The sequence below is a fragment of the Peromyscus californicus genome, unplaced genomic scaffold (genome assembly GCF_007827085.1).
Source record: "Peromyscus californicus insignis strain IS unplaced genomic scaffold, ASM782708v3 Scaffold_8__1_contigs__length_139910024, whole genome shotgun sequence".
Classification (NCBI taxonomy): domain Eukaryota; kingdom Metazoa; phylum Chordata; class Mammalia; order Rodentia; family Cricetidae; genus Peromyscus; species Peromyscus californicus.
Window position 1 is genome coordinate 127,744,064 of NW_026294606.1, and position 27,500 is coordinate 127,771,563.

The window sequence follows — 27,500 nt, forward strand, 5'->3', positions numbered from 1 at the left end:
ACAGTGCCGTGAGCCAGCCAGGTGTGGGGGGTGCTTTCCACACAGAGGACAGCATCAACAGGGGCACTGTGTGGAGGGAAGCTCTCAATGACAGGGACAGGTGCTGAGTGTAGTGACCCTCACCACAGGAGACACTGAGCTGAGGGAACAGGAGTTCAAATCAGGCATGAGCTGCAGAGTGAGACCCGGTCTCGAGCACATATACCCCCAAAAGAGAGACATTGTGTATCTTGACTCAGGCACATGAAACCATCCATACTGTACCTCTAAGATATGTGCACTCCAACATGAAGCTAAAAAATAAATTGAGCCAGGCAGTGGTGGCGCATGCCTTTAATCCCAGTACTCAATAGGCAGAGGCAGATGGATCGCTATGAGTTTGAGGCCAGCCTGGTCTACGAAGTAAGTTCAGGGCAGCCAGAGCTACACAGATAAAACCTGTCCTGAAAAAAAAACAAACAAACAAATAAATTGATAGTGTAGCTGGCATGTATTGAGCTACAGGCCAGGCCTGGGTATCACGAACCTCCAAGATGACCCTATGGGACAAGTTCAGTCATTTGGTCTAGTTTCAAGATCAGAGAGATCAGAGAGATCAAGTCCAACCCACAAAGCTGGTGCACAGTTTAGGTGGGTACTGATGCAACTTTCACCACTCCTCCCCCCCTCCCCTCCTCCTTCCTCCCCCTTGCTCCTCACCTCCCCCTGCCCCCCACCATTGTTGAAACAAGATCTTGCTATGTGGACTAGGCTGGCCTGAGACCCCCATCTCTGCCTTTGTCTTCAGAGTGCGTGGATTGTAGGTTTGTGCCACCACATCCAACTCTCTCGTGGAATTCTTTTTGTTTGTTTTGTTTCAAAGCTTTATTTTATTACATAGTGTATATTATTATATTTATTTTATTATTGTGTGTGTGTATTTATGTGTCTGTGTGTGCCACATATGTTCAGATCCTGTGGGGGCCAGAAGAGGGCACTGGGTCCTCTGGAGCTGGAGTTACAGACAGTTGTGAGCTGCCTGTCATTGGTGCTGGGAGCTGAACTCTAACTGAACCCGAGTCCTCCACAAAAGTAGGACATGTTCTTAACCGCTGAGCCATCTCTTCAGCCCCTCAAGAACTTCTAAGTACAGTTTTTCCTTGGTATCCTCAGGGGGCTAGTTACAGACACCAAAGTCCCTTCTGTAGGGCAGAAGTGTTTTTCAGAGTGTGTGTGCCCTCCACACAGACCTTAAGCCAACAATGGGTGACTTGAACTATTACATCCAGTAAAGACGCCATCTAAGGGGATGCCGTGCAGACAGAGAAGGCTGCCTGCCTGCTGTGGCCTTTTCCAGAGTAGGAGACAGCACGTGTGGATTGCTTGGGGACAGACGGAGAAGAAGAAAACAGTCCCAGGAAGCAGAAAGACGCCTGTGCCCATCCATGTGCCCAACAACACTTATGGTGAGAGCCTGGGAGCTGCAGGGGTTCGGAAGCAGCCAAGGGTGGTCAGAGGTAAGGCAGGTATGCAGGGAAGCTGTCCTCAGGGAAGACGGCAGTCCCAGTGGCCCCTCAGGCTCGTTGTCCTGTGCTCCCTGGCCTTAGCCTTTGCTTCCTCCCTGGAAACAGCAGTTTCTTCTCTCACAGTTCATCATGCAGGCCACGGTCCCCTGAGGTCCATCTCACAAACACCCACGCATTAGGGAAGGGGTACCTGGAGGTGGAGGGACCTTTAAAAGGCAGGGCCTAGTGGGAGGCCATAGTTCTCATCAGACCGTCCTTAATTTTTCCAAGAGGGCTGAACAAAATGGCAGGAATTTCCCTTGTCCCCGGTCTCCATATAAGCTCTTCTCATCCACACCCCTGCTATGATGCAGCCAACGGTGTGTGCAGCTGTTATGGAGGGCCATGCCAGAGCCCAGCTGATGGTATAGCCTGCCCTTGGGACTCCCAAACTGTGCACTGAAGAATCTCTTGTCTTTAGAAACTGCCCAGCCTCAGGTATTTGGTCATAACAATGGAAATGGATCAGTGCATGCAGTGTGCAATTTTGCAGTCAAATCTAGTGAATTCTTCGGAGGACCACTCATTCATAGTCGGTGTGTGTGGGTGATTCCCCACACCCATTCTCCAGTTGGCTGTGCTCTGTGTGGTGGAATCATGAGAACTACAAACCCCATAATGTTTTGCTTCCTGCTTGGCTTTGCCTAAAGGTAGGTGCTGGGAATACATCTCTGCTTCCAACCTTGGGTTTGTATACAGGTAAGTGCCTGGACTATATTCCCAGAATGCTCTGCTTTGACTCCTGGTTGGGTAGGTTCTGGAATTGCATCTTTGGTTTATGTCTGGCTAGGGGAGGTACTAGGAGACCGTCAAAGGAGGGATGCTGCTTCTCCACTCCCTTCCTGACCTCGGTCCCTCCTGCAGGGTGGGACCTCCACAGGATCCCCAGAATGAGGGGCGGACAAGGCCTTCCTCTAGAGACCCTGACAGCCGTGTCTGTTTCCTATTGCTGTCTGCTGAGGTCCTCTAGGGCTGGATTCTTAGGTCTCCACCTCCAGGGCACAGATGGTGTGCTGATCTGCCTCATTAAGCCAGGAGCCAGTCTACAAGCAGAAGGCAGACACAGAGGAAGAAGCAGAAAATGGTGTTTCTTAAAAATGGTCTGAGAGGGCGCAAGAGGAGGTGACAGGGGCCTCGCACTCCAGAACCTGTGTTTAGTCTCTGAGAGTTAAGAATCAGCACCCTGATGGGAGGCCTGCTCTTTTTTTTTAAGGGAAATGGAGGGGTGGATCTGAGGGAGAGAGAAGATAAGGGAAGGATTGGGAGGAGTGGAGGGAGGGGTAACTGCAGCCTGGATGTAATGTATGAGAGAACAAGAAAAAGAAAGAAAAGAATCAACACCCTGATGCACCAGGGCCTGCAGGATGGCTCAGAGGACACAGGTGCCTGAGGCCGAGCTCCATGACCTCCACACATACTCTCTGGGATTGGCTAGACCAGCTAGCTCCAGAAGCTCCCTGAAATGCCAGGCTGCTCTGTGTGATGCTGGGGATGGAACCCAGGCCCTCACAGACACTTTCTTGACAGAGCTACCCCCCAGTTCCTCTTTGTCAAATAAGAATGCTAGGACAACAGGAGCCCTGCTTAAGGTTAAAATCATCTACTCCCTTTTCACCTGTGAACTTTTACCTTTCTGAGAATCTCACTAGGAGATTAAGAATCATGTTCAGGGCTGGAGAGATGGCTCAGAGGCTGAGTGCTTACTGCTCTTGCAGAGGACCTGAGTTGGGTTCCTACCACCCATATATCAGCTCACAGTCCCCCATAACTCCTGCTCTAGAGGATTTGATATCCTCTTCTGACCTCCACAGCACCGGCCCTCACATGTGCATTACCAAACATACACATTATAATTAAAAATGAATATACATATATATACATACATACATATATACATACACACACACATATGAGAACCATGTTCAGAGTGAAAACATGTACCTTGACCTGTGGGCAAGAAGGGGCTGTGATGGACATTCTTAGTTGTCAACTTGACTACCTCTGTAATTAACTAAAATTCCAAAATGGCTGGGCACATCTGCAAGGGAGTTTTGCTTAATTAAATCATTTGAAGTAGAAAGATCCATTTCTAATTCAGATCTTTTGAGGTGGAAAGACCCACCTCTAGTCTGGGCCACACCTCTGTTAGCAGCCTATATAAAGGATCTGGAAGAGGGGAGCTTTCTCTCTCTTTGCCTTCTCGTTCTCACTCTTGAAAGCAAGTCCATTCCTTCACTGCCATTAGAGCCTACTTCTTCAGGATTGCAGTGTATCCTGAAGACCAGTGAGACATCCAGCCTCAAGGACCGAACAGCTATTGGATTCCTGGACTTTCTGTTCATTGACAGACACTATTGGATTAGCTGGACCACAGCCTGTAAGCCATTCTAATAAATCCTCTTTCTAGACACACACACACACACACACACACACACACACACACACACACAGAGATGAGAGAGAGAGAGAGAGAGAGAGAGAGAGAGAGAGAGAGAGAGAGAGAGAGAGAGACTGATCCATTCTATAAGTTCTATTCCTCCAGAGAATTCTAATACAGAGTCCCTGGGTATTCTTTGATGTATGATTTTACCTCAGCAAGTAGTTTTAGCCATTGGTCCTCACAAACCACACTACTCAAGAGAAACCCCTTAGCTGCAAATAGGACACTAAGGTATTTTAAATCCTTTCAACAATGTAACTTCAAAGGCCACCAAAATACCCCCAGGTGTACAACTGTCCTCTTATAAGTGTGCATGGGTGTCTATTTCTCCAGAGTGTCTATACTAAAACCTTTCCTGGGCTGGCATGATGGCTCAGTGGGTAAATGCCCCTGCTGCCTAGCTTGGCGACCCGAGTTCAATGCTCAGGACCCTGAAGGTAGAAGAGAACCAACTCCTACAAGTCGTCCTCTGACCTCTACACACAAGTACAGAGGGATGTACATGCACACACATGTATGTACGTATACACACACACACACACACACACACACACACACACACACACACACATACACACACAAAAAAAATGTAACAAAAATTAAAAAAAAGCCTTCTCCTCAATAAACTGCAGCTTTGGTTCAGACTGGCTCATTTTCTGTGGGGACCTGAGAACCCAACTTGCCCTAAGCAGTGGCGGAGGTGTGGAGTGAGTGCCTCAGAGAGGACCTGGGCAGAGGCCAGACCCTTCACCACCTCCTGCATGCTCATCTGGCATCACTGGCAGCTTGGGGTGAGGTGTCTTGTGGACTGCTTTCTGTTCAGGACAGAAATACTTCTCAGGGTTTTTGGACTCCTTCCTATGACTGCAGCTTCCACAGATGGACAGGGAGGGGGTGGACAGGGGGATGGAAGCTGTGGGTTGAAGATGAGGAGCCAAAATGGTGAAGGAGCCTGGGACCCACCTCGGTACTAAGAAAACTGCTGTGAACAGTCCTTTGGGAAATGTGTTTTCTACACACAGTGGAATATTACCCACCCACAAAAAAACAATGGGCTCTGTGGGAAAAGGTGCCAAGTCTGAGGACCCAAGCCACCCTGACCTCCAGACCTGTGTGCACCGGCAAATGCATGCACACATGCATGGGAGGGTTGTGCACACATGTGAGTGCACGCGCGCATGCACACACACACACACCCCACACGCACATGGTCATCTGCATGTGGGCAATATGGAACTCAGGTCTTCAAGATAATTCAGCAAGCATTTTATCGAATGAGCCATCTCCCCAGGCCTTTCCTCCCAATTATTTCTTAATTGCCCCCACTGGAAACCCAGCCTCAGTTTCCTTCTCGGGAGGATGGAGAAAGCTACAAAAGTATTCCTTTTGGTATAAGGAATGAGGCTTACACTTGATTGATCAGAAGTGCTGAGCAGGCCCCGGAGGCTGCCAATGTGACTTTTCTCTTTCTCTGAGCGGAGATGCCCGTGATTGGCTCTGACAGGCTCCCACCCAAGGATGGAGGCCGGATGAGGGCCCCAGCTGCTGGCCAAAGAGCTGCCCAGGAAATGACGGCACGTTCCCATGATCCTTAGCTGTGCCACGAGAGAGCTCTGGCCTGGCTCCATCCTGACCTCACACTAACTTTCCAAACTGCAGCTCCAGGCTCAGATTCACGTGTCCCGATTCTTGGAGTCCCAGTGGGGCCCAGAATCAGGAGGGCATGGGATTCGTGGTACATTTAGGGCACCCACTTCTTTTAGGTCTGATTCTTGTACCCTGCCAGGAGTGAGGTGAGATTGGATGGACTGTCCTGGGACCCAGCAGGCTCCCCCTTCATTAATGAAACTGTGAATCACAGCTGAGTCACTAAAGGGAGGGAAAAAAAAAAGGTCAATGAGCCAGTCTGGCCTCCTCCTTCCAGCTCCGTGGGATGAGTCAGCAAAGTGCAGATCAGAAAGTGGGGAGGGACAGACGTGAGTGCACAGTCAGTGTGAGCTGCTTCAGTTCTTGGGTTAGCAAAAAATAATTCCCTAGCCCTTCGCTGCAGGCCTGTTAGCCAACTCCCCACCCCCGCCCCACTGAGCGCAGCCAGCCTCTCTATTCCTGCTTACTTCAAGTAAGGCAGGCGCAATATTACTGCACCCCAACAAGCAAACTCTCCACTCCCTACTTCATACCCCCCCCCCCAACAAAGCCCACAATCTCCTTTAAATTCATACATGATGGTCCTGCTCTGTGGAGAGCCACCGCCACGTGGTCAGTAGGAATTGACCACTAGGTGGTAGAACACCCCGGAAGTGAAGGCCCTTCGGGGTCAGGCTGATCATGACATGGTCCCTGAGCTTGGACTGGTGGGATTTAGAGGCAGGAGGATCACAAGTTCTAACTGAGCAAGAGTGAGTTCAACATCAACAAAGGTGACTTAGTGAAATCCTGTTTCAAAGTTAAAAGTAAGAAGAGGGTTGAGAGGACAGAGCTCTGGCCCAGACAAGCGAGGCCTGGTGGTTGGATTGTCAGAACCACAAAACTTAACAAAAACGGCAGCACTGGAGACAGGCTGCATCTGCAGCCTCGCTCAGTAGAATTCTGGGAGATTAGTTCATCTCTCCGAGCCTCTAGTTCCTGCTCTGTAGAAAGGGGAGTGAAAACACAGGTGGACAACCGCACAGAGGAAAATGGAAACCATGTCTGAAGCCGGTGCAGAGGGACAAACGGACCCCCTCACCCGGTCCCCAGGAAGCCACCCTATCCCCAGGAAGGGAGTGGTGGGAGACACACCCACTGAGCACTGAGGAGTCTCAGAAACAGGCTCACACTCCAGACAGGCATTAGGTGGTGTGTGTGTGTGTGTATGTGTGTGTATGTGTGTGTGTGTGTGTGTGTGTGTGTGTGTGTGTGTGGTGTTGTGTGTATGCATGCCACCTTTATGTCCTAGGAAATGAACTGGGTCATTAGGTTTGGCAGCAAGTGCCTTTACCCACGGAGCCATCTTGATGTGCCAGAGCCACATTTTATGCTGATGGCACTTTTAAGCTGCTGGTTGAGCTGGCAGAGGTGGCGGCCGAGAACACGGAGGGCCCAACTGCAGGCGCAGGGTGATGGGAAGTGATGCAAGTGCTGAGTCCCGTTACACTGCACGGATCTTCCCACGGTGGACTGGGCCCACCAACAGGCACCACCGCGATTCCCTTCTCAGCTCCTGACCAGTGAATGCAGCTCTTAACCCACAACTGCAAGCCACTCTTGGGAGGGGGTGCAGCTCTGCCAGGTGGATCCTTGCAGGGCTGTTTGGATCGAAACCATGCTGGTACCCCCACCTTTACCTCATTAAACCCCATCACCAATCACACTTATAAGGTGGTTTCTGAGGAATCAGGGACAGGGCCCAGTGGTGAAGGTACTTGCTGTCAGCTTGATGACCCGAGTTCTGGATATCCCTGGAAAGACCCCACATGTTGGAAGGAGTGTATACACACACACACACACACACACACACACACACACACACACACACACGAGAGAGAGAGAGAGAGAGAGAGAGAGAGAGAGAGAGAGAGAGAGAGAGAGAGAGAATATAATTAAAAAATTTTCAAAAACATGATTTCTGGGTTGGGGAATGGGTAAAATGCTTTCGTGTGAACATTCGAACCTAAGTTCAGATCTCCAGCACACCCATGAAAAGTTAGGGTGGAGATTTGTGTCTCTAACTCCAACACTGATGAGATAGAGACAAATGGACCCGAGCTTTCGGCCCAGCCAGCATAGCCAAACAATGAGCTCCAGACGCAGTAAGAGACCCTATCTCAAAAAACAAAGTGGAGAGAGATCAAAGAAGACATGCCATGTCAACATCTGGCTGCCACACTCAAGCATGTGCATGTCACACACACACACACACACACACACACACACACACACACACACACACACACCACAGAACACACACAGGACAAAAACGAACTTGTTTCTAAGGCGGGGGTGTGGCTTGGTGGTAGAGCATTTGCTGGCATGTGTAAGACCCTAGATCCCATGCCCGGCAGTACAAGAAAAACGAACAGCTCCCTCATGCATGGGCAGGAAGCCTGATGGCTGGAGTTTGTTCTCTGGGACCCACATGGTGGAAAGAGAGAACCAACTCCTACCACGCTGTCCTTCAGCCTCCGCAGGCACACTCACTTCCACTCCCCACTGTCAATCAAACAAAACTGAAGTCAGGGATCTTTGGTTGCACCTGTCAGTGTGGCTGGTTTGGGCTAACACAGCCTCCTTCCTCAATAGTCCATGATAAAGTTTTTGAATGGACAGTGATTTACCTGCTGTGAATGCAACCATTCCCTCAGTCAGACTTGAGAGGTCTCTGAGACTCTTACATTCACACCTATCCTACAATCTGGCCAATGAGCTGGGAAGCTGACAGCTTGGGCTGGGATCTCACCAAGCAGAAGGGCCAATCTGCAGGTTGCTGGTATTGGGAGGTGGTAGAATCTCCAGGAGGCAGGGCCCGGTGGGAGGAAGTGTGGTCACTGGGTTCTTCCTCTTCCTGTCTCTCACTACCCAATCCTTCCCTATGTCCCTTCCCAGTCGCGCTGTGTCTTGCTCCAGCTTCCATGACTTCCTCTCTCACCAGAGAAACTTTGAAAACTGTGAGCTCAAATACACCTTTCTTCTTCGAATCTTGGTTATTTCGAGTGTTTTGTGATACCGACAGAAAGTTAACACATATAGTAAATATGTGAACCAGGAGCTCAGGCATTGCTTGTATACGCCCACATCATCACAACATGCAAGTCATGTATGACGAGGACTAGAGAGTCACTAGGTAAAAGGAAGTTTATTCTTGCAATACTAAGAATTGAGTTCAGGGCCTGTGAGAGCTAGGCAAGTGCTCTACTACCGAGCCACACCTCAGCTTCTATCTCCATTTTGTCAGTATCCCAGGCTCTCATGTATCCCAGGCTGCCTTGAGCAGTAGATCTTCCTGTCTCTGTCTCCTGAGTTCTGGAATTACAGATGTGTGCCACCAAACCTAGCTCCCAGTCCTTTTTATACTTTGTATTTGGAGACAGGATCTCACTAACTCCCAAGACTTCCAATCCTCCTGCCTCAGCTTCCCTAGTAAGTGCAGCACCGTCTTCACCTTCCCTTTCCTCCCCCTGGCACTGGAGGTGGAACCCAGGCCTCTCACATTTAAGGCAAGCTTTGTTGCTGAACCCCACCCCAGCCAGGTAGGAACATCTGAGTAGTGTCAACATTCTCATGGGACCAGTCCCATCATATGTAAACCCCATTACTGACTGAAATGTTGTGAGGTGACTCATGATGGTCAATGTTGATTTGAATGTAGTGCTTCTCTTTTGGAATGTTCTGGAACACTCTGTATTTTACACATACACACCCATCTTAAGGCTCACAAAAATTTGACCAAAATAAGGCTTCTAACATGATCCTGACTGTGTAGACTTTGGTCCAGATCTTTCTGTGGCTCCCCTGTGTTTTTTTTTTTGTTGTTGTTTTGTTTTTTTTGTTTTTCGAGACAGGGTTTCTCTGTGTACCTTTGCGCCTTTTCCTGGAACTCACTTGGTAGCCCAGGCTGGCCTCGAACTCACAGAGATCCGCCTGGCTCTGCCTCCCGAGTGCTGGGATTAAAGGCGTGCGCCACCACCGCCCGGCTCCCCTGTGTTTTCAAGACACAGCCAACACCCTCCAAGCACTGTCTGGTCCCTGCTGACCTCTATGCCATTTTCTTCTCTTCAGACATGAACACATGCAGAACACACAGCAGCACATGTGTGACACAGGAGAGCACACATGCCAAGCTCTGTCACCGTTTCCTGCATAAATCCGGTGTCCCAGCCACCCGCTGCAGTCTCGGGTGTCTACCCCAGCACGGGCCCGGTATCCAGGGGCACTTGGCACCTGGCACACAAGGGGCATGCTGCTCCACTTGGAGGGCAATGGCCCCCAGAGATGGCACAGAACTCAGGAAGGCCAAGTGCTGTGGCAGACGGAGCTTCCTCTGCACACGTCAGAGGCCTTCTGCCCGGACGAAAGGTGTGCACTTCTGGGGGATGTGTGGCTTTTCCTGAGACAGTCTCTCATGCAGCCCAGGCCAGGCTTGAGCTCAGTACACAGCTGAGAATGACCTGCCTGCCTCCATCTTTGCAACGCTGGGATTATGGGTGTGCTCCACTGTGCCCAGTGCAGTACTGTTACGGGGATGGAGCCCAGGGCCTCATGTTGCTAGGTGAGCACTCTATCGACCGATCCCCAGCCCAGCCTGGATTAGAATTTTTCTTTCTTTCTTTTTTTTTCTCTTTTTTTAAGAGAAGGTCCCTGTGTCCCAGGCTGGCCCCAGATTCACAGCCATCCTCCTGCCTTAGTTTCTCCAGTGCTGGAATGACAGGTGTGAGTCACTGTATTCAGCTCATAATTATTAAGTGTAAGGCCCTCCCCCGAGGACCTCCAATCACCCAGTTTGACCCTCAGAACACTCTAACTGCCCCAGTGGATGGATCCTGCCACCACCCTACAGAGTAACAAGCCCAGGCTCTGGACTTGAAATCCCACCTATTCCCACCCTGGAACCCTTCACCCTGAAAAGTTCCACCCCCTCCCCAAGAAACTCTATGTAAGCCCCGCCTTCTGCTCAGTTCCCTGCCGACCAGGAGCAGAGTCAGCCCCCCTTCTGGTTTTTTCCTCCCAGTAAGTCTCTTGTGTGAGGTTTGTTGTGAGGTGGGACTTTGTGGTGTTCCTTGGCTCCCGACCGCACGGATACCTTTCCATCTGAGCTGTAACACGTACATCAGGTTCTTATGGAGACTTCTGGACAGACATTCTATGTATTTGCAAACAAGTATGACAGTTTATCCTGGAGGAGGTAATGACCACATCTTCATGTATATGAAGGAAGCATGATCTACACCCTGTCAAGAGCTTGCCAGGAGGGTCAAATAAACTAATAATTCATTTTAGAATGGTGGGTTGCATGCAGTCAGTGACCTAAAAGTGCCGGTAGTGCCTAGAGACAGACCCCCCGACTTCTTCTTTCCTTCCTTCTCCTTTTTAAAAATGTGATTCGATTTTATTGGTTTTTCTAATACTGATTCTCGCTGTATAGTCTAGGTGGCCTCAAATCCCCCTGCCTCAGCCTCCCGGGTGCTGGGACAACAGGCATGCATCCCCGAACCTGTTTGACCCCCTTCCTCAATGTCTCTTAAGATATCACAAGTGATGGGTGCACCAGAGTTTATTTCACACCCCATCCACACAATCCGGAGTTATTCCCAGCCTTCGCTGAAAACCGTGATAAATATAGTTGAAGGAATGAACATGTGAACACGAGCAAAAGAAGAAGCGGGTAAGGTGCCGAGGTTCAGCCTTCAAAGAGCCTTCCTAAGTCGAGTCCTGTGCCCAGGAGTCCTCCCATGGGCCCTGCAGGTCTTTGTCAACAAGGGGCAGAGGCTGCCACTGTGTTAGGTCTGATCTACCCAACGAGGTCCTCGCACAGACTAACTGCTCTTGCTAGCCCAGTATTCCCCCATCTGTCTTTTTAAAACATTATTTTTATTTCTCAATTATGTGTGTGGGTTTATGCACACGAGCACAGTTTCCTGAGGAGACCAGAAAAAGGTGTTTGGCTTCTGGAGCTGGAGTCATGACTAGCAAGTGCTTCTAACCACTGAGCCATCTAGCTCTTTGGCCCCATTTTCTTTCTCTTTTTAAAGTAAGTGTCTGAGTGTGTGGGGGCATGTGTGTGTGTGTGTGTGTGTGTGTGTGCGCCCGCGCGCGCGTGTGTGCGCACCCGCGCGCACATGTGTTCCTGTTGTATGGGTGCCACACTGCAGGTCTGGAGGTCAAAGAACCACCATGCGGGTCAGCTCTCCTTCCCATCTTGTTTGAGAGTTAAGGTCCCAATCCCTGTGCCAGGCTTCTGAGGAGCCTCCTGTCTCCAGGTCCCTTCTTGTCACAGAAGCCCTGAGACTACAGAGGTGTGGTACCATGTCTGGGTCATAGGTTCTGTGGATCCAAACTCAGGTCATCATATTTTTAAGGCAAGTACTTTGCCATCTCTCCAGCCCCTGACTTATAATTGTTACCCTAAAAATACAATATTCTTCTCCAATCTACTCATGGATTTAGAAGATATGGCTGGCCCCCACAGGGAAGACAGTCAGTGGTCCAAAAAGTACCACCTCACCCAGGGAGATGAAAGTTGATCCCACAAGGTGTCCTTGAGGGGGTGGATGCCTGGTGAGCCTCGGCTGAGTGGTGGGAGGAGTGAACACACAGGTGGGAGGGGGGAGGAGGGAGAGGGTGGATCGTGATCTTTATGAAAATGTATTTTTGTAACTCTGGGTTGAAAATAGACACACCAACTTCACACTGACTGTTCCAGCCCCGTGACGTGTTCCTGCTAGCTGGGGCTTTTCCATCCGGCACATCTCCATGGCAACGGGCCACATCTCATTCATGTTGCCATCTCCCAGGTTACCTTGCCGGGCTCATTCATGACTATTGCCATGGAGACTGGTTCATTGATATAATCTTGAGGCTGGAGAACTTGGCTTTCCTGAATGATGGATGGGATTGGATGGTGGTAAGAACTGAGAGGTGGTGGTGGTGGAGGGTTCTGGGCTGAGATTTGGGGAGCTAAAGACTAACCACGAAAGAGGAAGAGGAGGTGGTGGAGGGACGTCCTGCAGGACAATAGCCACCAGTCTAGATGTTTTGTTGTTGAAACAGGGCCTCACTATGTAGCTCTGGCTGGCCTGGAACTCACATGACAGAGCGGGTCTCCCAAGTGCTGGGATTAACATATGCACCACATCCCACCCCCTCGCCAGGGCAACCAGTCTGTTTTGACATTTGAGAAGGTCAACCAGTGCAAGTGGCCTTCTAGTAGACTCAGAGTCTTTCCTGGTGTCTGTATCTCCAGCCACTAGTACAATGCTCAGCACAGGGTGAACAGTCTACCAGTAACTACTGACTATGTTAAAGTTGTCCTTGAACAACTGCAAACCACAGACACACCCACATCAGAATGCAGTCTACCCGACACCTTCGTCCCCACGCTCACACCCTCCCCTCAGGCCCAAGGGAACCTTCTTTCCTGTCTCTCTGCTCACTGCGCAAGCTCTAACCCGAAGTGAAATTTTCCTTTCTACTCTGGTGTTTGAATGTGTCTCCTAAAACGCACAGGTTGGAAACCTGATCCCCATATCTATACATTCATGGCCTTTGAGAGGTGATTAGAGTTAGATGAAATCTGGAGGCAGGGCCCCCCAGGAAGGAGCTAGTGGCACTGTGAGAAGAGGGAGATGAATAGAACTTGTGGGATGACTCTGGGTCACCATGGGTCCTTGGCCACGTTCAGATGTGGCAAGAAGCCTTTGTAGTTACCAGCACCAGGCTCTGAGGCTCTGAAGACTCCAGAATGAGGAGTTTGGTAAATCTCTGCTTTTTAGAAATGATCTGACTGTATTTCCTATAGTAATGGAAAACAGTATGTTTGCTATTATGCTAAAGCCTTTCTTGTCCTCTGAGGTGTCCCTCTTGTTAATTCTTGGATATTCAGTGCCTGCCTGTAATTACAGGCAGGGGGACTGTGAGTTCCAGGATAGCCTGGGCTACACAGTGAGACCCCACCACAAAACAAACAGGAGAAAGCAGCCACACACTGGGCATGCGGCGTGTTCGCAGAGTACCTGCCTCCTATGCACAAGGCTCTGGCCATTAAAACTGGGTGCAGTGGCGTTTACACATGATTCCAGAGAGGGGACAGAGCAAAGGTCATCCTCAGCTACACAGTGAGTTCAAGGCCAACACAGTGAGTTCAAGGTCTGAGTAGGCTACACGAAAACCTATCTCCCCACAAAAAGAACAAAGAAAGCAAATATACGAATCCCAGCTCATCTGCAGTCAACATCCGATTTTACTCTTTCAGCCCTTGACAAAAACTCTTTAAAACCTAGAAAACAGGACCCCAAGAAAGACACAGGGATCGCCCAATGGCAGAGAAATGGATGAGATCTACATGAATAACCTGGACGTGAGTGGGGGTAATGAAGGGCAAGGTTCGAGGAAAAGAGAGCTTGGGGGAGCGGGAGATCCCAGCTGGATCAACAACAGAGAGGGAGAACAAGGAATAGGAGACCATGGTAAATGAAGACCACATGAGAATAGGAAGAAGCAAAGTGCTAGAGAGGCCCACAGAAATCCACAAAGATACCCACACAACAGACTGCTGGCAATGGTCGAGAGACAGCCCGAACTGACCTACTCTGGTGATGGGATGGCCAAACACCCTAATTGTCGTGCTAGAAACCTCATCCAATGACTGAGGGAACCGGATGCAGAGATCCATGGCCAGGCCCCAGGTGGAACTCCAGGAGTCTGATTGGCGAGAAAGAGGAGGGTTTGTATGAGCGAGAATTGTTGAGACCAAGATTGGAAAAAGCACAGGGACAAATAGCCAAACAAATGGAAACACATGAACTATGAACCAATGGCTGAGGGGTCACCAACTGGATCAGGCCCTCTGGATAAGTGAGACAGTTGACTAGCTTGATCTGTTTGGGAGGCCCCCAGGCAGTGGGACCGGGACCTGTCCTCAGTGCATGAGCTGGCTGTTTGGAACCTGGGGCTTATACAGGGACACTTGGCTCAGCCTGGGAGGAGGGGACTGGACCTGCCTGGACTGAGTCTACCAGGTTGAACTCAATCCCCAGGGGAGTCTTTGCCCTGGAGGAGATGGGAATGGGGGGGTGGACTGGGGAGAAGGTGGGGGGGGGTGGGAGGGGGAGAACAAGGGAATCCATGGCTGATATGTAAAATTAAATTAAATTATAAAATTAAATAAATAAATAAAACAACTCTGAGGGCTTTTCTGTACATGTGTGCAGGTGCATGTGTGTGGAGGTGCATGTGTGTGGCGGTCAACCTCTGGTATGGTTCCTAAGCAGCAAGCCACTTTGTAGTTTCTGAGGCAGGGTCTCTCACTCAGCCTGGAGCTTACCAACTCAGCTAGGCCAGCCGGCCATTAAGCTCCAGGGATCCACCTGTCATCACCTCTCCAACACTGGGAACAGAGGCACGTGCCACCACACCTGTTGCTGGTGGCTTCTTCTTTCCTTCAGTATTTGTTTGTTTTGAGACATGGTCTCACTGTCAACCCAGCTGGTCTGGAACTCTCTACACAGAGTTTGGAGCTAGCCTCAGACTCACAGAGACCTACCTGCCGTTGTCTCCCATGTTCTGAGATTAAGGGTGTGCACCACAGCCAAGTTATTTTTTATGTGTGTATATGTGCTTGTATGAGTTCATGTGTACCACATGTATGTAGGGCCCTCAATTAGGAAAGGACATGGGAGCCCCTAGAAATGGAATTATAGATGCTTGTGAGCTGCCATGTGGGTTCTGGGAACCAAACTCAGATCCTCAGCAAGAGCCAGTGCTGTCAACCACCGAGCCAACCCTCCAGCCTCATCTGGCTTCTGTGTTGGAGCTGAAGATGGGACTGAGGTCCTCAAATGAGCGGCAGATAATCTACTGACTGAACCACCTCCAGTTTCTCTTCCTTTACGGCTTCTTTTTGCGATTAACAGATTTATACAAGAATATATGGGGAGTCGTCCTTACCAAACTTACTAGGAGAGGCTAAATGTTTACTCCGAACTTCCTTCCCAGATAAGGCGTTCCTTTCTCCCTGCTGTCTGTCTTAACACATAACACCAGAGGATGACAGATGAGGCCCAGTTCTCAGCACAGACCCTGAAGTGAGTTTTAGAGGTGGGTTTGAAATTAGGATGGAGAGTCTCTGGTCTTGCATAGACAGGATGAGCCCTCGGCATCTGGAACCATCGTACTAAAGCAGACACTTCTTTCTTTAAGGCACTCAAGCCCTCAGCCTGCACCTTCTGGAGATGCAAAGGTTGGGTGGAGGGTGCTGGGGAGAGTGGTTGGTGTGTAGGCTCATACTTGTGAAGTGACATCTTGGGTCCCCACCACACAAGTGAGTCTTTATTTTTGGACACAGCCTCACTGTGTCGTGTGTGGCCTTGGGCTAGAGCTCGCTGCTGTGAACACCGGGCTGACCTTGAATTCACAGAGATCCACCTGCCTCCTCCCTCTGAAAGTCAACACCCATTTCATCTGCAGATCTTGTGATTTCTACACTGAAGCCAACCACGCCTCTGCCTGTGTCCTCTCGCGGGACATGACAAGCTGGCCTAAGCTACCAGCCTTGCCTGTCCAATCCATCACGGTCAACACCTGCTTCCACACACCCTTCCCCAAAGCAGGAAGAGAATCCTTCCTTCCCTCAGGAGACCCTCTCTCTCTCTCTCTCTCTCTCTCTCTCTCTCTCTCTCTCTCTCTCTCTCTCTCTCGTCTCCATCTTGTTCTCCTTTTCTTCCTGGTGAAAATCATGAATATGGCTACGTATCTAATTACATTTATCATCTACGACCCAGTTCCTTCTACTAGATGCTCAACTTGACTGAGTATTGGGAAGTCATCCATATTGTGCCCCAGCACAATATTGAGACACTGCCTTGCACACAGCAGGTGCTCAAAAAACATTGGCTGAGTGACTGTAAGGAGGGAGCCCAAAGGCTGGTGAGCTGAGAAAGGGAAGGTGTAGCCAGGACAGAGAATCAGTCTTTGGTCTTGGAGGAGTGGTTCTCAACCCGTGGTCAAATGTCCCTTTCACAGGGGTCACACATCAGATATCCTGCATAGCAGACATTGTGATCCATAACAATAGCAAAATTACAGTTATGAAGTAGCAACAGCCATAATGTTATGGCTGAGGTCACCACATGAGGAACTGTATTAAAATGCCGCAGCATTAGGAAGGTTGAGAACCACTGATTTAGAGGTTTGTGAGGCCAAGGAGTTTCAGGGACCAACTTATGCACAAGGAGTCAGGTGTGAAATGATCACAGGGAAACTTCTAGAAAGTTGTTTTCTGCCTCAAAATACCACTCTCTTTTGTTTTTCACATTGGGATTCAAATAGCATTTTAGCGGTGCCTGTCACAGTAATGTTCAATATTAATTTCTAGTTTCTTTAGACTTAAAAACTACTTTGATATGTGTGTTTATGTGCCTGTGTGTGTGTGCGCGTGCACACACATGTCACAGGGCACGTGTGGAGGTCAGAGGACAACTTGTAAGACCAATTTTCTCCTTCCACCGTGTGAGTTCCAGGGACCGAATTCCGGCCATCTGCCTGGTGGAAAATGCCTTCACCCAAATGAACTGCCTCACCCGCCCAGTTTCTGAGTCTTGAACATCCGCTGCAGTAACACAAGAGGAAGACGTGACTCAGTGCTGGAGGATGCACACAGCACACGGGAGCCTAAGAGCAGGGAGGGAAGGACAAAGGTGTGTGGGGCTTTCCTCTCCACAAACCTTCTGGAGGTCTGGGATCACTCTCCAGTCAGGAATGGTCCAATGAATAACAGATTCATTTGCCAGAACAGGCTCCACAGACATAAAAGAGCTTGAAGATGGCTTCCGTAGGCATTTCTAAAGTGGAAAGTAGCAAGATTGAACTTAAGTATTTATGTGATGAAAACGGTTTGGCTGGGCCGGACACTGGTACACTGGCAACTTCACTACTTAGGAGGCCAAGGCAGAAGGGTATTGAATTCAAAGCCAACCCCCGGCCACATAGTGAAACCCCTATCACAAAAGCCAGAGGAAGGGAGGAGGAGAGGAAGAAGAGGGGGAGGAGGAGAAGGGGGAGGAGCTGGGCACTCAGTCAGCAGGAGTGCAGAGTAGGTGGAGGCCCCAGGGGCGCTGACCCATGATGGGAGGACTGTCCAGGGCAGGCATCGCACAGAGACATGATGGCGGCTGTGGTGAGTGCAGGTTTGAGGGAGCAGTGGCCAGGATGGCTTTGAAGCTTCTGGGCTGGCAAAAGGCAGGTGTCATGTTGCTCTGGAAGAGAGGGAACAGGCCTGGGCTCCGTGTGCTGGGGAGGGCTACCTGTGCTGCACCGTGGCCCAGTCGGTCCTGTATCTCTAGGGAGGCCAATTGTGGTCACAGCATGGGCTGGCCATCTGCTCTCCAGTTCCCATGTTCTCATTGGCCCCAGCATTTTGCTAGGATGTATTTCCCAACACTCTTTTCATCTAGACAAGATTTTACATGACTAAATTTGGCCGGTGAGATATGGGAGGGAGTGATGGAAACTGTAGCCTAAAACAGTTTTTCTTCTTTTGTGTGTGTTCTGTGTATGCATGTATACATATTCATGTGTGTGTGCACATGTATGCGTCTACTGCATGTAGAGACCTAAGATTTATGTCAGGGGTTTTCCTCTATTGCTCTTTAATATATATAATAATATATAAAATATATTACTCTTCAATATATATACATACATGCACACATTCATATATATATATTATTTTTTTTTTGAGACAGGGTTCCTCTGTGCAGCTTGGCTGTCCTGGAACTCTATTTTTATACCAGGCTGGACTCGAACTCACAGAGATCCTCCTGCCTCTGCCTCCCCAGTGCTGGGATTAAAGGTGTGCGCCATGGTATACGGCTCTACCTTATTTTTTGAGACAAGATCTCTTGCTGAACCAGGAGTTCACTGACTGGCTAGAATGACTACACGGCTCGTGAGCCCCAGGGACCCTCCCGCCTCTGCCTCAGTATGGAAGTTACAGACCTACCATCATGCCCAGCTCCTACATGGGTCCCAGATATCCAAACTCTGGTCCTCATGCTTGCATGGACTTGTCCTTGCCCGGGAGTCACCTCCCCAGGCCATTGTGTCCTAAGCTTTCCTGCAGGGCTTTCCTTCCATGCTTCATCTCTTCCCTTACAGCTGTGGAGGATCCAATACAAGATCCCACAGTCCCATGGACGGAGCCAGAAGATGGACGGAGCCTGGAGACCCATGTGACAGGTGAGCTGAACCCAACCATGCCCAGCTATTTGGACTGTGGAAAAGACTAGAAATAATGCTATTCCTGTAAGTCAGTGAGATGTGGGGTGAATCATTCCAGCAACAGCCTGTCATGATACAGACACGCTCAGCATTTGCCACCACAGTTCAGTTTAGCCTTCCGGACAGACATGGAGCACTGACAGGCACAGGTGTTTTCATGGTAACAGGATGTAGAAGAGACATATGACTGGATCCTTCTCCTTTCAAAATACTTCTGTTTCATCTACTTAAAAATTTTAATTGTCATTTATGTGTGTGTGTGTGCCAACTGTATGCCACGTGTGCACGGGTGCCTGCCGAGGTCCCAAGAGGACTTCAGATCCCCTGGGACTGGAGTTACATGGAGTTGGGAGCCATCTGATGCGGCCACTGGAAACTGAACCCAGATCCTCTGCAAGAGCAGCAAATGCTCTCGCCTGCTGAGCTGGTCATCTACTTTTCAAAAGAACTTTAATGATGAAGTTAGGGCCTGAACATCCTCAATCCACCAACCTGAAATCCAGGTCTCAGACATTCAAAGTATTTCTGGTCCCAAGCATTCCCATTCCATATTCTCTCTGTCTCTGTCTCTCTCACACACACAGACACACACAGACACACACAGACACGCACACGCACACGCACACACACACACACACGTTCTGAAGACTGAACTTAGAATTTGTGCATACTAGACAACCACTCCATCTTTAAGCCACATCCTCAGCTCTCCCACCATTAAAAAAAAATTGTTTGAGAATTTCATACAATGAATTTTAGTTATTCTCATCCAACCCTCCTCTCTCTCCCGCCTCACTGGTGCCCATCTCCCTGCTTTCTGGTCTCTGTGGCCACTGAGTTCAGGCTGCTTTTCCCAGTATTCTGGGAGGGTCTTTACTGGTGATGGTGGCTACTACTTAAGGACCCTACAGGCCTCCATCAGTAGCTGACAGTGGTCCCCCAGGGAGGGTGGGGTCTCATGGCCCTGACTCCACGAAAGATGAGATGCTAAGGGAATGGGGTAGCCACTGTGGTGGTAAGTTCAAGGCCAGAGGACATCCTCTGCAGCACATCCTCCAGCCTCGGCTCTCACTTTTTTTTTTTTGCTCCCTCTTCTTCAAGGTCCTCTGAGGCTTGGGGTTGGCGACACAGCTGTCCCAACTTAGGACCTAGTACTCTACCATTACTTAGTCTCAGTACCTCAGCAGTTATGGGTTCTGTGTTAACAGCCATCCTAGGCAATAAGAAGCTGGGCGTGGCATTGATCTCATTAGATGGGGGTGGGAAGTGGGGTGTTGGGATCATACTTTTTTTGATAGGGAGGGTGGAGGGAGGGAGAGAAGAAAGAAAGGAGGGGAGAGGAGGGAAAGAAGAGGGAGAGGGAGGAGGGAGAGGGAGGAGGGAGGGAACTGCAACACTTTCCAAGGACGGCCACTTTCTCACTGGGGTCTTTTTTTCAGATTGATTTGGGGACATGTGGGGACAGGCTGCTGGGCGAGAAGACAGGAGGCAGTCCTAGAATCGCGAGAGTCTGGCTATAGACAGAGGGGAGTGTGAGAGAAAATCAGGAGGGAGTGGACACTGTGGACTAACTGTCACCCCCAAACTCATTCATTCAAACTTAATATCTGGCTGGGACCATGACAGGGTAGCGGTGGTCGGGGCTCGGACCGAGGAGTGAGTGCTTAATTAGGATAAACGGTCCCCATTTGGGAAGACGGAGATGCTGTAGAGACAGATGGTGGCGATATCGGCACACGGTGAATGTGCTTCATGCCACCCGACACCACGTTAAGGGTTAGGGTGTGGCTTGGCAGTACAAGCCTGGAATCCTCCACTGAGGGGCTGGGAGCACGGACCGGCAGTACAGTGGCTGTCTAGAATCCCCAGGTGAGAGGCTGGGGTGTGGTTCAATAGGAGAACACCTACCTAGTATGTGCTAATCCTTGGGTTCAAGCTCCAGCTCCCCACACACCAAATGCTAAATTTAAAAAGTTATACTTATTTATTTGTATGTATGTGTACATGTGTGTGAACATGTGTGGAGGTCAGAGGCAATCTGTAGGATTGTGTCTTCTCTCCTTCCAGGGGTGCTGGGGGGGGGGGAAGGGGAGGGTCCTCAGGAGTAGAACTTGGGTCATCAAGCTTGGTGGCAAGTACCATCTCACTAGCTCCCCAATTTTATATCATGTATATTTTACCACAAATCAAGATTTAAAAAAAAAAGTAACTTCCACGTGTGAAGTTGGTGGTAACCAAATTGCACATGACACACAGCTCCTAAAATGCCCAGGGATAGCCTCAGGGACCCTTCAAAGCTCATGGCCTTTCAAGTGGAACTGTCACCAGGAGAACAGCTCGCTGTTCCGGGAGGTGGCAGCCGCCTGTCCAGGTCAGAAAGCCACTGCCAAGAACTCATTGGCCCCTGGCTGGCAGCCAGCTGTCCATCTGTCAGCTCACATCGGCATCCGGAGGGTGGCAGGGCTTGGTGGTCACAGTGCTGCCTGTGCCCGGTGCTGGGCCCTGGGGGCTTCCACTTGGCTGGGCAGGGGTGGACAGCAAAGGTTGTCACGCCTGGGTTCCGTGTGCCGCAGGGCACCAGCAGGACAGTGGCTGGAGACTGGGCTAGTGCTGACCATCCGGATGGCACAGTCCCACTCGGTACACGCGGGGGCAGTGGCGCTCTTCCACTCGGCAGCCTCCCTCCCCCTCCCTCTGCAGCCTGGCATTGAACCCTGGGTCTTCTGGGGACACAAATTAGGCTTCTCCAGGAAGTCCACGGAGCGGTTCAAAGGAACTCACGACATCTGCGACCAGGCAGCATGCCCATCCGTGGTCAGCCTGTTCTCATATCATCTGCTTTTCATCCTTATTTTGTGTTCTGAGACCAGGGAGGGGAGGTGGGGTCTCAACTATGTTGCCCAGGCCGATCTCAAGGAACCTTGCCTCAGTCTCCTGAGCAGCTGAGACCTTGATTGGAAGCCAGGGCCTGACTTTCTGGTTCTATTTTTTTCCTTTCTGCCTCCTCCCTGGCACAAGTTGGAAGCTCACACTCTTTGTGACCACACTCCCGTGGGTTTTAGAGCACTAATCCGAAGCTGGGCCTTGTGGGCTCACGTCTCGGCTCTGCCACTCACCAGTGACAGTGTGGGACGGTGCAGGGGATCCAGTGTCCTCCTCTGGCCTCTGTATGTACAGGTGCACACATACATTGAAGCCAGAAGTGAGAGCAAGCAATATTGATCCCGTGTGCTCTGCAGGGATTTCTAAGAGACTCTGCCCACTGATAGAGAGAAATTAACATACAAAAAATTCTTACAGTGGTGATTGGTTGTATGAGATCAGACTACCCGGTCTTCTGCCAGCAAATGGCCCAGTGGGCAAAGGCACCTGCTGCCAAGCCTGAGAGCCTGAGTCCGGACCCTGGGATCCACACGGTGACCAGAAAACGGACTCCTACAAACTGTCCTCAGACCTCCACAAGCATGGCGAGTCATGCCCAAGCACACACATAAATAAGTAGTGAAAAAAAATGTTTTAAACTTAGACGTCGAGACCTAGAGGTCTAGTGGTCTCACAGCGTACACTGGGGGAGAATTTTCAGGTGTTACATACCCGGGGGGGGGGGGGGGAGGGGGACGACCCTAGAGATCAGAGGGCAAAAATCAATGAGTCTTCGGGACAGAGTGGACTGAATGAACGATGGAAAGACGTGCCTGCACGTGGAGCCTGCAAAATGAGGAGCCTGAAATGAGTCTCAGTAGGTGTGCTTTAGGCATCTACAAGGAAAAGCCCATGCCTGTCTTGTCTGGGGGATCTGGTCCGTTGTCCTTAGGACAGATAGAAAGGGAGTCTGGAAGGGAGGCGGGGCAACTGAGTTGGCGAGCGGGGAAGCAGAGTGGTGGCCAAGACTTCAAGCTGAAGTTTCTTGGAACCACAGGAGCTGGAGGAGGCAGGAAGGGAGGTCCCCAGAGCCAGCAGAGGAGGCAGATGGGTCAGCAGCCTGTTTCAGTGCCTCGTGCATTAGAACGTGAACTGAAGAAAGTTCTGGACTGGAAGTTATGTGGGCTGTGAGTTCTGCTGGCACAGGAAGACATGGGCCAGTGATTTTCAAAGAGTTGTCGGGATGGGCAGGCATTCAACTGTCGCCCGAGCGTTCAGGAGGCAGAGGACAGCCTGGAATTCAAAAAAAATCCTGTCTCCCTAAGTCAAATCAAATAAAAGAGAGAGAATGCTCTAAAGAGAGGACTTGTCACTATAGCAGCATGACAGTCCTCGATGGCATCTGCATCACGTAGTAAGCTGGTCCCAGATGAACACTGCACACTCTCTCAGGTGTGTTAACATGTTTATGGTGTGTGTGCACCATGCATATGGGTGCACTCATGTGCCTGGAGGCCAGAGAAGGATGCTGGGGTCCGGCTCTACCCCTGTCTGCCCTACTCCTTGTGATGCTCGGACCCTGGCAAGGACTCCCATCACTGAGGTTTCCGTCTCTGATGGGCAATTCCCTAGGAGCAGAGCCTCCCTGTCCACTCAGCCTCTCCTCTCTGGGCCTGGGCTTCCCACACACGTGATCAATATTTAATCTCTAGTATGAAATAGAAGCATACTGTTGTATGGAGAGCTCAAGGCACAGTCACTTAAAATGCAGTCTCAGTCCTTCAAGTGGCCCTGCAGTGAGCCACATGGGTTGGCATTTTGGCCCCACAGTCATTCACGGATTCACTAAACCTGGAGCTAGGCTGGCAGCCAAAATCCTCTTGTCTCCACCCCCTCAGTACTGAGGTTATCGGTGCACCTGGCTTTTTCCATGGATGCTGAGATTCGAACTCAGGTCCACACACATGCAGAGCAAGTGATCTTATCCATAGAGCATCTCCAGGCTCTGGGTATTATTTTAAAAAGACAGTCGCAGGAGCAGTGTGGAGTGATGGCACTTGGGGCTGGGGTGGGACTAAAGAAATGCTCATCAGAGTGCAAGGTTTCCGTCAGAGGGTGGGACTTACTCAGGAGACGCACTTTGCACTGTGGGAGCTGCTACCACCGCAGTTAGTGATGTCAGGCACTCCTGACCGCGGGGAGGAAACTTCAAGCACTCTCGCCCCACAGGGACAGCTACCTAGCTGCATCACACATCCCAGACGCCTGCGATCTCAGAGCATCAGGCAGCTCACATGTTACAGTCACTGAGTTCCAGGCTGACCACGGTCTTTCACAGTCAGCCTGGAGTGACTGCGTTTCTGGTGACTTGCCAAGGCTACTGAGGGTAGTTGCATTACCCTGCTCTGTAGGCAGCGCCCCAGCCCCACCCTGGCTTCCTCCGATTGCCCTCTATTCGCACTGGACAGACAGAAGTGCTGCGGCACCCGCTGGGACTCAGCCAGGCAGCCCAGCTGACCCTCTAACTAAAATCCATGTTGAGCCGAGCACAAAAATCTGAAGCCCACCTCGCAGAGCCCTAAAAGACAGAAGATTCTGCAGGTAAATTATGTGTCCCCCAAAGAAGTGAAGCCAGGCATTTCCATCTGGCAACTGGAACACTAAACCCCTGTGCTGGAGAACATCTGCTTAACCTAGAAAATGTACAGCCTCCCGGGGCTGAAGTAAGTCCAGGAGACCCCACAAATTAGATGGGACCCCAACAGGCCACAGCGTTATGTAAGAGACCCAGAATGCATTTAGCTTTCCCCTCCCACCCTCAGGGACTCTGAGGCAGTAAAAGAGAAGTTCAAGAATTCTCAGGCTGCAGTAGGGCCTCTGCAGTCCTGGGTGACCGAGATTCTCAATGCATAGCTGGTCCTCAAACTTAAGGGACACCGGGTGTCCAGAAAAAAATGTGAGGGCCTACACGGAGGGCCACACAGGTTATACTTAGGCCTCAAAGAACTCCTTCCAGCCCCAGCAAAAACAAACACCATTCCACAGAACGAGACACACACAGCAAGAAGATGCAGAAGATGTGGGCCAAAGAGTCAATGGAGACAAGAGCTGGCAGACGACCTCGGACGTCGGAGACTGAGCTTTCCAACACCGATTACAGAACAACCATCTGCACGCTGCTGTTTGTGTATGTGTGTGCAAATATGTGCATGTGTGTGCAAATGTGCGCACATGCATGTAGAGTCAGACACGGACTCCAAGAGCTTCCCTACTCACTCACCATAAAATTCTTTTTGAGAAAGGATCTTCCTTTGGACCTGGAGCTTGACAACTTGTGTAGATGGGCTGGCCAGTGAGCCCCAGATCCTAGCTCTGTTCCCCCAGTGGTATGACCACAGGCATGCAGTATGACACTGGGATTTTGTCAACATTGTTGTTGTTTTACATGAATGGGTCGTTTGCCTGCATGAATGTCTGTAATGCAGTGCCTACAGAGGCCAGAAGAGGGCAGCAGATTCCCTGGAACCGGAGTTACGGACAGTTGTAAGCAGCAGCCTGACGGGGTGCTGGAAACTGAACATCCCACCCCACCCCTGTCCTCCGGAAGAACAGACATTGCTGTTAAACACTGAGCTATCTCTCCAGGTCCCACTCAGATCCAGTTCTACCCCACTGGATTTTTAAAGTCCCCAAACTTAAGGAGTTCCAGGTGCCTGGACCCACCCACGAGTGCACAGCAGCATAAATTTCACGCCTCAGGCTCTTTAAATAACAACAAAGGACTACATAAAAGGGAGCAGAGGGGAGACAGGGAGGGATCTGGGAGGAGCGGGGAGGAGGACTTAAAAATACAATGTATGAAATTTTCAAAGAACTAACAAAAATATTAAAAATCCTTTCATAAAAAATGCATGTGCGATGGGGTAGTGAACAGGTGTGGGGGGGGGGGCAGGAGACAACCGTGTCAATCCTCAGGAGCCTTTGAGATAAGGTCTGTCACTGAACCTGGAGCTCTCGAGTTAGGTCAGGCTGGCCGGTCAACAGGCCCTGAGATCCTCCTGGCTCTTCCTCCCCAGCACTGCGAACACAGGCATGTGCCCAGCTCTTTACATGGGTGCTGGAGATCTGAACTCAGGTCCTTCACTCCTTAGCCACGTCACACCCCGCCACGATCCTTTCACGAGTGCAGGGCATCCGTGCTTCCAAATGTTCTATAATGGCACACAGTCCTTCTCAGGCAAGGGCCACCAGCTCAGAACCACGACGGTGCCGCTGCCGACCCCTACCCCAGGCCATGACATCACTACAAAAGATGGACTAGGGTCAGAATGATCAGCCGATCTACAGGAGTGGAAGCGCTGCATTGGAACTGGAAACACAGGAGTGGCCAGAGGCTGATGAGACAGCCAGAGCCGGAACTAGTGGATGAGTAAACCGAGGCACACACGGAGCCACTGTCTTGCTCGCTGGGACACATCACAAACAGGCCTGTTCTGGATCAGAGCCCAGTCCTAACCACACCTCCATGCGGTCAATGCCCAAGGACATGGTCCTTTTAGCCTGCCTGGGTCTCAGAATTTCTTTCCTCTCTAAAGCTTCTGACAGAAGACATGCATGTGGACTCTGCACACAGGCAGCAGCGCCCGAGGAGACACAATAATTCCATCACTAAAGCAGCTACCTTCCACTAACTGACGAGGGCCTGGTGCTCACGAGTGCGAGGCCTGGGGTATTTCTCTGCAAATAGAAGTGGAGAAAACGTTCTGAAGGATGGCCATGGCAAATGTCACCTGCTGGGCCAGGGAGCTGCAGCGCAAGCATGAGGAACCGGGTTTGGATCCCAAGCACCCACGTAAAAAGTTAGACATAGACCCCAGGACTAGGGAAGAGGAGACAAGAGGATTCCTGTGGCCCTATGGCCAGTCAGCACAGCCGATCAATGAGCTCCAAGTTCAGCGAGATCCTGTCTCAAAAGATAAGGTGGAGAGTGACTGAGGATGCCACTGGATTCCACACGGATGCATAGGAACATGTGGACCCATGCACCAGACCTTCCTCCCAGAACCACCGATGGCTGGGTACAAGGTCCAAGGCTGCCTTGATTTTCGTGCCAGAGTTCTCAGCCTGGGCATGATTGACAAGTGACTGAATGTCTCCTTTCTTGAGTCTTGTGTGCTGCATAAAATAGAGACCGTGGAGAACCACCCTCATGAAGCTGCTGGAAGGACCCAATGATGGGTAGTTTAAGGGTGTGGCATGCAGGATACAGCCTCTGGGCTCAAGCACAGCAGTTCAGCTTCAGGCACCAGTTTCTTGTCACCAGCATGGGACAGTCATAGCTCTTACTCTGCAGGGTCTTTATGAAGGAGACTTGGTAAGAGCTGGCACCCTCACACCGGGCTGTGTTCACAGAACAGCAAGCGTGTCCTGTGGTCCTGAGGAAGAGGCATGGAGAGAAGTAAAGCACACCCTTTGGTTCCTGATTTCTTTTCCTTTGTTTAAGGTGGGAGGTTAGCTCTAGGTGAGACTGACGGACAGGTCCCTCGGATAGGACATAAGACCAATAGGTGACCGTGGGGGTGAAGAAACCAACCTAAACAGTAGGAGTGATTGATTGTTGTGAGCGCTAGCTGTGGTTCCAACCATCTCCAGGGACTCCACGGGGCTCCCCTCTCCCTGGCGAG

At 50.5% G+C, this 27,500-nt stretch overlaps 1 protein-coding gene across 12 annotated transcripts in view; it reads right to left on the reverse strand.

The window, feature by feature from the left end:
• Cacna1a (calcium voltage-gated channel subunit alpha1 A) overlaps positions 1-27,500 on the reverse strand; it is a 230,576-nt gene that overhangs the window by 147,246 nt on the left and 55,830 nt on the right. The gene's annotated exons all lie outside the window — the stretch shown is intronic.